The sequence below is a fragment of the Saimiri boliviensis genome, chromosome 21 (genome assembly GCF_048565385.1).
Source record: "Saimiri boliviensis isolate mSaiBol1 chromosome 21, mSaiBol1.pri, whole genome shotgun sequence".
Taxonomy (NCBI): Eukaryota; Metazoa; Chordata; class Mammalia; order Primates; family Cebidae; genus Saimiri; species Saimiri boliviensis.
The window spans coordinates 26,079,020-26,091,611 of NC_133469.1; the positions used below are offsets into that span (position 1 = coordinate 26,079,020).

A 12,592-nucleotide genomic window follows, 5' to 3' on the forward strand; every position below is an offset into this window, starting at 1 on the left:
GGTGACTTGGGGCTGTTGTGTGAGTTAGAGAGTGAGGGCCTGGGTGGAAAGACAGAGAGATGCAACCTCTGTCCACTGAGTTGGCCCTGGATGGTCACATGGCATAGATGGGGCCAGTCCTTAGACCACCTGTCTGGATCAGGCCCCAGAACTGCTGCCCAGCTCTGCAGAGGTCCTGGGCCCCAGGCTGTGTGGCGGCCTGCGACTCCCAACAGAGCAAACCAGAGGAGGGGATACTGTGACGTCAGCCCAGATCCTCTCTTCAATGTGACCACCTAGCACCGCTGAGAACCCAGCAGCTCAGAGCTGTGCCCTCACTGGGAAGGGCTCTTGGTTGCAAAAAGCTTCCCCAAGGTGATGTCCCATCTCAGAGGGGTTCAGTTTAATGAAGCAAGATCTCAAGACTGCCTCAATTAAGATGCCACCGAATCAAGGGGCTCCCAGCTCCCGAGCCCGCTGTTTGGACGCCTGAGGCCTCGGTGGCAACCCCATTATGAGTCAGGTCTCATCCTGCCCAGTGTGGCCTCCTCACTCCTACACCTTCTGTGCATGGAAATCTCCAACCCAGAGTCAGCTTCCGGTAAGCCCCATCTAAAATGTCCAGGAGTTCCCAACATGGGTCAATCAGGGACCCGAGGGGCCATGATACACTGAAAACTCTAATTTCTGTCTTAAATTTTCAGAATAACTGTGGAAATGCTCAATGTGACTGTTCCTTGAATTTTTATGGAATGAAAAGGGAGCCTGACATGCCAGGTCCTCTGGGCTGAGGGAGAGTTGGAGTCAGATCTCCATGCAGGGAACCCCGGGGCAGGTGGAGCAGCCTCACCCCATGCAGAGACCACAGATGCACCCACAGGGTGAGCTGCAGGATGGACGCTGCCCACCTCCACCCTCCACATCTTCTGCAAATGTCGCTCCTTTCTACAACCCCAACCAGATATGAAGATGTGACATACTATGTAAAACACACATCACTCGTCATATCAAAAGCTACTGCAGGCCACCGTGGTCAACAGAAAACCCATTCCCCTCCCCATCAACTACACGGCCCGCAAATAATTAGTCTCCTCAAAAATTACAATAACAATAGACATGAAAATCTACGTAATATATCTCATAATTTCATGCTGATAACATGTAAAAATGATAGTATTTTGCTTTATTGACATAAATGAAATCTACTATTTATCAGAATTTACCTGTCTTTCCTTTTCATTTTTAATGAGGTGACTAGACACTAGAGGTCACAGGAGGATCGTGTCAAACCATTATTGGACAGAGCTGGTCAGGACTCTTACAGGTGACAGATGCTGTTGAGTACCCTCGTGTAGGAAGCCCATCTCCACCAGATGACGTAAGTGTGAACCCAGGAAGAGGCACTGGAACAACAGGGAGGAGAACCTGCTCATGCGGAAGACGGTGCCCTTGGGCCCTGCTCCTGCTCCATCCTACATGAGCCACATCCGTCTCACTGTGGATCATTTCGTGCCCAGCCTGAGCTCATGACTGGGGGGATCTCGCAGGTCTGGCTGTGTGGTCACTGCTGTCTCACGTGGTTCTGGATGTAACAAAGCCCACGAACATAGGAGAGGTTGTTTCCAAAAGGTAAACAATTCTCTACTGCACATGACATAGACTGGTTGCTAAATCCCATGGGTCTACAGTAGGATTCTCCCCTGAAGCTTTGCCTTAAGCACAAGGTTTCAGTTCCTGTGCCCAATTCTATTATGGTGGAGTCTGCTAGTTTCTCTCACAAGGACAGTCACATGCTCACCTGCACTTGCTGCAGAGCCTTTCTGCTCTTGGCTCCAAAACAGCAGGTGACACAGTTCTCAGACCCATGATTTACGGTGTCAGTATTCAGGCCTCAGGGGTCCCTGTGGCTTCTCTGGCTCCAGGTCTGGAAACACAGGCTCCATGACCATTTCTGGGCTCAGGCTGGGGATGAGGCTGGTTTTTACTGCAGCTCATATAGGAGAGATGGCACTTCCCACAGTGGTCCAATTTCATGGGGAATTGAGCCCAAACTTGCCCCTGGCTCTCTGGCTCTCCCTTGCTCTGAAGATGCTTCCTCACCTTGTGCAAGGGGCTTCCTGCAGCACGGGCTTGAGAATTCCTCTCTCAGCTCCTGTCATTTCTCTCCACAAAGTTCAAAAGGAAACCTGCTCTGTGATTTCTCATCCAGGACAGGGACAGCTTCCTTTTGCTTGTGTGTATGTTGTGGTCCTTGCACGTGCCACAATTCCCAGCTCTTCAAATGTAGGCTGTGCCTGAGAAGAAGCTGCCTGACAGGTGCAGCCGCTGCTGTTCTTAGGGATGTCCGCATCCTAAATGCACCCCATCTCCGACACTGTGCAGACCCATCTTCACAGAAGGCATTGCGGGGAGTTTCAAGAAATCGCGTCTTCCTCCACTCTGTGTCCACCACGCTGTGGTGAAGGTGGCACTCCCGGCTGGGCTGTTCTTCTGCACCTCCGTCCTGAAGCAGTGACCACTGTGAGGAGATCTGAACATGTTTTTGAGAGATTAAGAACAAGAGGCAGCTGCTGCTTTTCTTATTTTTCTATCTATTTTTTATGAAAGAGAGTCTTGCTTTGTTGCCAGGCTGGAGTGCAGTGACATGATCTCAGCTCACCGCAACCTCGGCCTCCTGACTTCAAGCAATTCTCCCTGCCTCAGCCTCCTGAGTGGCTGGGAATACAGGTGCCCACCACCATGCCTGGCTACGTTTTGTATATTTAGTGGAGAAGAAGTTTTGCCACGTTGGCCAGTCTGGTCTTTAACTCCTGACCTCAGATTATTCACCTGCCTCGGCCTCCCAAAGCGGTGGCATTAAGCACATGAGCCACTGCACCTGGCCGTGTTTTTCTTATTTATGCACCTCCTCTTTGCCTCAATACATTAGCTGCTGAGCTGGGGAGATTTTGAGTGACAGGCTCAGTGCTCCCTCAAATCCCCCTCTCTCACATCGCTGAGGCCCTGTCCTGGAAACTCCCCAAAATTGGATGGTCTACCCATAGGATGGGAGTTTCCAAATGGCCCTATAGAGAAGAGTTAACCTGAGTCAATTCCTTCCTCCTCATTGACATCCAGCACCTGTAGTTTCCATGGGTGTCAATACTTTCATAGCTGAAATCTTTATTAATCTAATAAAGCTAAAAATTAACTTAATAATTATTCAGATATTAGTTGTATCCAATATTTAAATTTTATGAATCAATTAGTAAACATAGCCATGATTATATATAGTTTAGGTTTCATAAACTTAGATTAAATGGATGTTATTAAAAGCAAAGTAGGCTGGCCAGGTGCAGCGGCTCACGCCTGTAATCCAAGCAGTTCGGGAGGCTGAGGTGGGCGAATCACTAGAGTTCGGGAGTTCGAGGCCAGTCTGACCAACATGGCGAAACCCCATCTCTACTAAAAATACAAAATTAGCTGGGCGTGGTGGCGCATGACTGTAATCCAAGCTACTGGGGAGGCTGAGGCAGAAGAATCACTTAAACCCAGGAGGCGGAGGTTGCAGTGAGCCGAGATCGTGCCATTGCACTCCAGCCTGGGCAACAAGAGCAAAAGTCTGTCTCAAAAACAACAACAACAACAAAGTCAGCATTTTACTATATGTGTATCCCATATCAACACGTTTTGTACCTCAAATATCCACAAGAATATTTATTCCTAAAACCAAATTGTATTTATCGTCTATTGCTGCATAAACATTGTTCCTTAACAGTTAGCATGTTAGGAGAATACACGTTTGTGATCTTGTCATTTCAGTGCATCTGGAATTTGAGAGCAGTTTAGATTTGTGGTTCTGGCTGCGGGTTGATCAGGAAGTTCAAAATTTCCAGGACCAGGAATGCACACTGAAAATCTGTATTCCTCAGGTGTTGCTCACGTGATATGTGATCCTAGTTTAGAATGCAAGGAAAATTACCTTCCTTGCCCTCTGGTTGACACTTATTTCCAGAGTTCCCCTTCCCCTTTCACATTCTGCTGTCTCTCCTTCTGCACCTTCATATTCTCCTCCCTCCACTTCTCATCCACGTCCCAAGCCCTCCACCATCAATCCTCCTAAAATTCCAAATGGCCATTTGCCACTAAAGTACCATTTGTCCCATGAACAAGTTATGTGAGCAAACAAAGAATTTAAGCTTGGACCCAGCTGAATCAAGTACTGCAATTAAAGATTTTCCTCAACCCAGAGCCACCAGCAAATACTTATAGAAGATCAGAGATTTCCTGTGAGTGCAAATGGCTCAGGGTGACCTGACGCTATAGACCAAATCGTAGTGTCCTCTCAAATGCATGTGTTAAAATCTAGTTCCCTATGCAATAGGATTTTGAGGTGAGGCCTTGGAAGGTGATTAGGTCAGGAAAGCAGAGTCCCCATGAATGGCATCTGTGTCCCTATCAAAGGGACTACTGAGAGGTCCCTGATTCCTTCTGTTATGTGAGGACACAGTAAAGAGATGGTAGCCTATGAACTAGGAGCAAGCTCTCACCAGACATGACATCTGCTGACCACGTGACCTTGGTTTACCATTTCCAGAACATGAGAAATAAAATTATTTCTCTACAACCTAGTCTATGTTGTTCTGCTTTGGCACCCAGATTAGCTAAAGTACCAACACATCAACTTGTACACGTAATTTTTGGAAACTCTCTGATGCCAAATCTTTGATGGCAAAAGGCAATTGATCTGAGGGAGGAATGAGGCTACGTGATCCCTCTTTCCACAATAAACCAGAGAGTAAAACCAAGTGAAAGTAGGTCAAGATCGTCTAAAAGCCGTGCCTGAAGGGTTTCCAATAACCGTTGATTAGAAGGTAATTCAATCACACAAACCACCACAACAGAGACACAACTGTCAGGGATTTTCAGGATAGCTTCAAAAACACCATCTGACATTAAGGACTTACAGAAGACATGAAGTTTCAAAAAGTCAAACTTCATTTAAATGTCATGGAGAAACTTCTAATTCTAGCACTATGAGTAAATTCTATCACAGGTAGTGGCACGGAGATTTTGGGGCACAAGTACTGAGTTTGGAAGCTTCAGTCTCTATACCCTTTGGAGATGTCCCCTGGCCCCCTGACTCCCAGCTCACCTTTGAAGAAGAGCCCAGCCTGGGCAGCACCTCATGGGCCATTTGCCCAAATACCCAGTTGAATGCAGACCTCCATATCTAAAGGAAACTGCCGCCTCTGGGAGCAGGAGGAGCCACTGGAAGCCCTCCTGCCAGGCTTCTTTTCCTGCTCTTCAGCACCTCTTGCAGGCAGCAAACAATCCCAGCAGCAGCAGCAGCAGCAGCAACAGCAACAGGTCCTTCCGCTGCGGGGCTGCAGCTCAGCCAGATGACAGGAGCCTGTCTCCACTGAGGCAGAGGAGCCCAGCTGCACACCCGGTCCTAGCCTCCATGTCTCCCACCGTGCCCAGGACTGAGAGCAGCAGGGGCGCTGCTGGCTGGGGCCATAATGGCTATCCCCTCTCTTTACCTTCAGCTCCAGGGCTGAAGGCAGTGGCTACAGCAGATGCCATGACGTCAGGCAGCTCCTCACTAGGCTGGTCCTTGGCAGGGTCAGGGCAGGGGCAGGAGGGCTCTGGAGCTGCCTCTAGTTCCTGTTCTGCCCCTGAAGGAGGCGCTTCCCTTGGTGCTGGCACTGGCTTATCAGCTGGCCCTGGAAGGTCCTATATTGCTCCACATGGAGCAGGAGCTGAAAAAGAACACCACCAATGACAGTCAGAAGAGGCTGGGTCTGCCCAGGAGGAGGCTAAGAGAGAGGCCAGCCCTGAAGGCTCAAGAGGTGTCCAAGGATCAGTCCTGAGTCTGGAAGTCCAGTAAGGTGCCTCGTATCCCCTCGGGCTGCAGTAACCCCGTCCTGAGGGTCAGAATCACACAGCCACCCAGGACACCGACAGGAGCCCGGACACAGTGAGGGCATCAGCTGGGAAATGCAGCTGGAGGCGATGGGCACTGGTGCCAGCCTGGGCAGCTCCCACGGGGCTGGGATTTTCTGTGAGATGCCCATGAGGTCGAGGTGCACTAGGAGGGAGGCACAGTGTGAGGGGCAGGGCTCCCAGGGCTAGAGTTCTTCACCCAGAATGGCAGCCTGAGCCTCCTGTCACTCTCAGGGTCTTGTCCCTCTCTGTCCAGCAGCATTCTGGGGAGCTGAACCCTCAGTCCTGGGCACTTCCAGAGACCCCACACCTCTTCTGCCTCTGACTTTCCTTCCAACTCCAGGCAGACTCTGACTCAGGGTCAGCTCCTATGCTCAGCAGTCTCAGGTGGGTGGGGTGGCGCATTCATGGCCCTGGTTCCTGGATGGGGCCTCCCCAGCCTCCTTGAGCAGATGCTCTCCACAGGGAAGCAGATTCTCTCCTGCCTCAGGCCACAGCTCTGGCTACCAGGTGGTCTTGGCTCAGTGACAGGATACACCTCACTGCAGGGACCAGGGCCCGCCACCCCGGCAGAGCCCGCGCCCTGTGCAAAGGCTGTGTCCCTGGATGCTCACAGAGACCATGAGGCTTAAAGTGGATTTTCCACCAGTATTTCATGTAAACCTGTAAAAAGCACAGGAAAACCACACTGGACTCAGAACCCTGGTGTTTTTCTGGTGCTTTTTACAAGTTCACGTAAAATACCGACGGGAAAAATGAATAAACAATGGCAGAGCTGAGGGTGGCAATGGCTGGTCTGCAGTTGGGATGGGCATGGCCTAGAAGGGTCAGCGCCATGGGTGACATGAGAGCAGACGTCCTGACGACCACATGTGTGAGTGGTTCCTTAAGTGACTCAACCATTCTCACTGAAATAGTTAACAAGTGTGCTAATGACACATACATCATTTAGATAAAATGACCAGGTTGGGACATTTCCTCCAGCCAGGAAGACAGTGGACAGAGTCATGAGCGGGGCTGGCCCAGTTCACCTGGAAATGGGACATGATTTGGATCATCAGACTGAGGTGGACATCCATCAGTTGGTCGCTGGATTTCCACAGGTCATGACAAGCCAGTCCTTGGCCTGAATATCTTGGATCAGCCCCCAGAAATGCCCAGCTCAGGCTCAAGACCCTGCCTCAATATAGAAGGACCTCAAAATCCTCCCAGCTCCACAGCTCCCTGTAGGGTTGACAGAGGCCTCAATGTGGGTCAGAGTCTCCTTCTGGCCAGTGTTGCCTCCTTCACCTCCTTTCACATCCTCTGTGCCTGCAGTTCTCCATCTCAGAGTCTGCTTCCAGGGAACCCGAATGAAGATAACCAGCAATCCCCAACATGAGCCATGCAGGACCTCAGGAGGTCACTGTACACTGGAAAGCACCAGATTATTCCTAAATTAGCATTGTGGGTATCCAAATGCCCAGTGAGATCTGAGCCTTTCTTGCATCTATGTGGAATGAAAACCAGTCTGACTCGCCAGGTGCTCTGGGATCCAAGGGGGAGTTGGAGGCCGATCTCCCTGAAAGGAAACCCGGGTCATGAGGAACAGTCTCACCCCACACAGGGACCACAGATGCACCTACAGCGTGAGCTGCAGAATGGGCACTGCCCACCTCCACCCTCCACGTCCTGTGCAAAAAATCATTCTTTTTACCCCTCCTTCAGCCTATGAAGTTCGACACTTAAAAAACCACCACGATCCATCCTTGTCAACAGGAAACCCATTGACATCTCCATCAGCTACACAATGTCTAAAAATTATTCACAATATAATAATAATAGCCATGAAAAATATAAAGAATGTCTCATAAAAATTGTCCTTAGATTACGTAAGAAAGTGTTACTATTTTTTATATGCTAAGTAAATAAAATATATTACTTAAACTCATTTACTTCTTTGTATTTCTAATGCAGTGACCAGACAGTGGGATTCCCATGAGGCTCACATCATATTGGGACTGAACAGTGCTGGTTTTCTCCCCCTTCAGGGTCCAGCGGCTGTGGAGTGACCTGGTGCAGGAAGCCCCATGTCCACCCACAGGACATCAGTGTGAACCCAGGGAGAGGCGCTGGTGTAAGAGAGATGAGAACACAGAGGTGACCCACTGCGTGTGCAGGGGACAGAGCCTTCACTTTGAACCAAATAAGTTTCCTTTCCTATCTTCAATCCTGAACAAGAGGGCTTTCTGGACTTCTTTTTGTTTTTAGGTTTGTACCCCTTCAGGTTTGGGGCTGTCTGGAATCCCAGCCAGGGTACACTGAGGACATCCAGGAGTCTCACACTGACTCTGTTGAAGTTCATCTGCTGCGGCCATCCCAAACTGCTGTGCACGGCCATTTCCTTTCCTGGTGCTCAGAGAGCTGCTCCGTGCACCTGCCATGGTTTCAGGGAAGAATCTACGTGGGAAGACAGGATAGTGTATGCTATAATATTCAAATTAAATCTGAAATCATTAATATTTATTTTAATATGAAACATTAAAAGAATTTTCATAGGCATTGGGAAAAGATGAAAAGAGATTAAAAGTATTTTGAGGAAGAAACCAAAAATGCATTTATCAAATGTCAGTGTGTCTTCAGTGTTGCAGGGTTAGAGAGGTCAGCTTTAGTTTGCCCTGAGGATGTGCTCAGATGGGGGAAAGCAAGAAAGCAGGAAACACGCATCTCTGTGTCCTGACACGTCAATCACAGCAAAATGGAAACAGGTGCTCACTCAGGCGAGGGGCTTCCGCAGATCTTTCTCTCCTGAGAAAATCAGGTACAAAAAAATGAAATTCCTGCCATCACAGTAGACAAACAAGGACTTTAATCTTTTCATATGAGTTTCACTGTCCAGAGAAATAGAAATCTGTGAGCCCGAGCCCAGGGCCAGGGGAGGGTGGGATGGGGAGGGGCTCTCAGGACGCAGATTTGCATGGAGGCCCCGCCCTCCTCTGGGGCAGAGGGAGAAAGACAGGGCTGTGGCCAGGCCCAGTGCTGGAGTCTCTGGAGGCAGCACTCTCAGGACATCCCCACCATGGCCTGGGCTCTGCTCCTCCTCACCTTCCTCACTCAGGACACAGGTGATGTCTCCAGGGATGGGGCCTCAGAGACATCTGGGTGATCCTGGGTCTCCTCCTCAGGCTCACCAGCTCCCAGCACTGACTCACTAGAGTGTGTTTCTTCCACTTTCCAGGATCCTGGGCTCAGTCTGCCCTGACTCAGCCTCCCTCAGTGTCCGGGTCTCCCGGACAGTCGGTCACCATCTCCTGCACCGGAACCAGCAGTGATGTTGGGCGTTATAATCTTGTCTCCTGGTACCAGCAGCACCCAGGCAAAGCCCCCAGACTCATGATTTATCGTGTCAGCAATCGGCCTTCAGGGGTCCCTAATCGCTTCTCTGGCTCCAAGTCTGGCAACACGGCCTCCCTGACCATCTCTGGGCTCCAGGCTGAGGACGAGGCTGATTATTACTGCAGCTCATATGCAGGCAGCTACACTTTCCACAGTGGTCCAGGTTCATGGGGAACTGAGACCAAAACCTGCCCTGGGCTCTCAGGCTCGCTCCTTGCTCTGAAGATGCTTCCTCACCCTGTGCAAGGGCTTCTTGCATCACTGCCTTGAGAGTTCCCCTCTCTCAGCCCCTCTCCTTTCCCACCATGAAGTCCAAAAGTTAACTTGCTCTGTGCTTCTCATCCAGCGCAGGGACAGCTTCCTGACGCTTGCATGTTGTGGGCTCTGAATGTGCAGCTCTTCCTAGCTCTTCACTCGCAGGGACAGTGACAATGAGCTGCCTGATGGGTGACGTTACTGAATTTTCTTGGGGATGTCTTCACCCTAAATGCATCCCTGTCTCCCACAGTGTGGGTAGAACTATAGCCAACATCCTTCTAATGGCATCGCCACAACTTTGATCTTAGAACAGTGCAGTCACTGATCATCCCTATCAAAGGGACTGCTGGGAGCTCCCTGATTCCTTCTGTCATGTGAGGACACAGTAAAGAGATGGCAGTCTATGAACTAGGAGCAAGCCCTCACCAGACATGACATCTGCTGACCACATGACCTTGGTTTACCATTTCCAGAACCATGAGAAATAAAATTATTTCTCTGTGACCTAGTCTGTGGCATTCTGCTTTGGCACCCAGGTTAGCTAAAGTACCAACACATCAACTTGTACACATAATTTTTGGAAACTCTGATGCCAAATCTTTGATGCCAAAGGCAAGTGATCTGCAGGAGGAATGAAGCTATGTGATCCCTCTTTCCACAATAAACCAGAGAGTAAAAAGAAGTGAAGGTAGGTCAAGACCTTCTAAAAGCCGTGCCTGAAGGGTTTCCAATAACAGTTGATTAGAAGGTAATTCAATTACACAAACCACTGAAACAAAGAGACGCAACAATCAGGGATTTTCAGGATAACCTCAAAACACCATCTGACATTAAGGAGTTACAGAAGACATGAAGTTCCAAAAAGCCAAACTTCATTTAAATGTCATGGAGAAACTTCTAGCACTATGAGTAAATTCTATCACAGGTGGTGGCATGAGATTTTGGGGCACAAGTACTGAGTTTAGAAGCTTCAGTTTCTATACCCTTTGGAGATGCCCCCTGACCCCCTGACTCCCAGCTCACCTTTGAAGAAGAGCCCAGCCTGGGCAGCACCTCATGGGCCATTTGCCCAAATACCCAGTTGAATGCAGACCTCCATATCTAAAGGAAACTGCCGCTTCTGGGAGCAGGAGGAGCCACTGGAAGCCCTCCTGCCAGGCTTCTTTTCCTGCTCTTCAGCATCTCTTGCAGGCAGAGAGCAATCCCAGCAGCAGCAGCAGCAGCAACAACAGGTCCTTCCGCTGCAGGGCTGCAGCTCAGCCAGATGACAGGAGCCTGTCTCCACTGAGGCAGAGGAACCCAGCTGCACACCCGGTCCTGACCACCATATCTCCTACCGTGCCCAGGACTGAAAGCAGCAGGGGCGCTGCTGGCTGGGGCCATAATGGCTACGCCCTCTCTTTTACCTTCAGCTCCAGGGCTGAGGGCAGTGGCTACAGCAGGTGCCATGACGTCAGGCAGCTCCTCACTAGGCTGGTCCTTGGCAGGGTCAGGGCAGGGGCAGGAGGACTCTGGAGCTTCCTCTAGCTCCTGTTCTGCCCCTGAAGGGGGCTCTTCCCTTGGTGCTGGCACTGGCTTATCAGCTGGCCCTGGAAGGTCCTATATTGCTGCACATGGAGCAGGAGCTGAAAAAGAAGAACATCACCAATGAGTCATTTTCCAGTGGGATTTCCACACACGGAAACAGCCTCACTGAATTTAAGGAAATCCAGCCTGAAAATATTGCCCCCAGAAAGGCTCTGAGATTATAGGCCCTGTCACTGCATGCCTGTGCCTCAATGAACTCCAGAGGGTCGAGCTGGACAAGGTCAATGTGCACATGTGACCCCAATGGGATCACTGGTGAGGCCTGGCCTGGTAGGGCCTGCCCTGGGTTGCCCTGTGGTACCTAGGGATGCCTTTGGCCAAATGTCCAATGGCATTCAGGGCGAGGAATAAGGCTGCCTCGGCATCTTGGTAAATGGCTCTCACCCTGGGCCTACTGGTAGCAGGAGTCTTGACATGTGGGGATGCAGCATGAGAACATCTCGCTCTCCTGAGCATCTCCCACCACGGGAGCTGGCTACGGGGCTGTCTCCAGGATGTGGGTGCCTGGTGACCAGAGTTCTAAGTCCTGTTAGGGTCTGTCACTAAGGAAGTGAAGTCACTTCTTTAAGGTTCCATCCCTTCGGCCCCTTCCTTCCATAAGACCTACTCAGAATCCTCTGGCTGCTGGCTGCTCACTCTCCCCTCAGGTCAACTCCTTACCTGTGTACAGGGAAGTCCACCCAGGGCCTGCTCGCACACCTGGGCCTGATGTGCACCTGGGGCCTAGGAGTCCACTAGGGGCCTGCGATGCAACAGGGGCCTCATGTTGATTAAACCAATTCTGATTATTCCTGTAGAGGAGGGAAGGCCTCCTAGCGACAGAAGCACAGTTTCACATCAAATACATAAAAATGATCAACATCTTGTGGAGAAAAGGTATCTTAATTTAAATCACTGAATTGTTAACTTTTGATAAATATTTAAGGTTATAACAAAAAATAAATGCAAATTAAGTAACAGTTGCAGGGAAGGCTATTGAGTTTCTCCTTTGTGGTTTGAACACTGAAAGGCTCCAGCTAGTCACGGTCGTAACTTTTTACTTTAATCTTCTTGTTGTTATGATTAATAGAAACCATATAATGACAATGGTGGTGATGATGGTTTAAGTACACAACTGAGGTTTAGTGGCACAAATGTCAGGCGCTCCCTATTACAGTGCACCTGTTTCCATCCGGGTGAAAAAATCAATCTTGTTTTCTATGTACTTGGGGAGCAGGAGTGCATGTGGGAATGGCCGCATTTCTCCGGACTGACGTTTCTCACAGAAGAGCCACAGTTTATCCTGCACTCTCCATTCTGTGATCAAAAACCGTGGAACAGAGAAGAGCATTTCAACCTGAGACTCGGTTATGAGAATTGCACCTGCCTCACCTCCTCCCAACCATATATGCCTCCTCTCTGTGTTGAACCAGAGGGGTTCACATGTGGCACAGACTGACTAACTCCATGATCCCTGCCCTCCCAGGTG

The 12,592-nt window shown here is 49.9% G+C and overlaps 1 long non-coding RNA gene across 1 annotated transcript; it reads right to left on the reverse strand.

Moving 5' to 3' along the window:
* Window positions 1-697: 697 nt before the first annotated feature.
* On the reverse strand, window positions 698-5,368 carry LOC141582547 (uncharacterized). Its single transcript, XR_012515409.1, has 3 exons — window positions 5,114-5,368; window positions 2,080-2,509; window positions 698-1,382 (listed from the first exon to the last, which is right to left on the reverse strand). It is a non-coding gene; the product is annotated as an uncharacterized LOC141582547 (long non-coding RNA).
* Window positions 5,369-12,592: the final 7,224 nt, after the last annotated feature.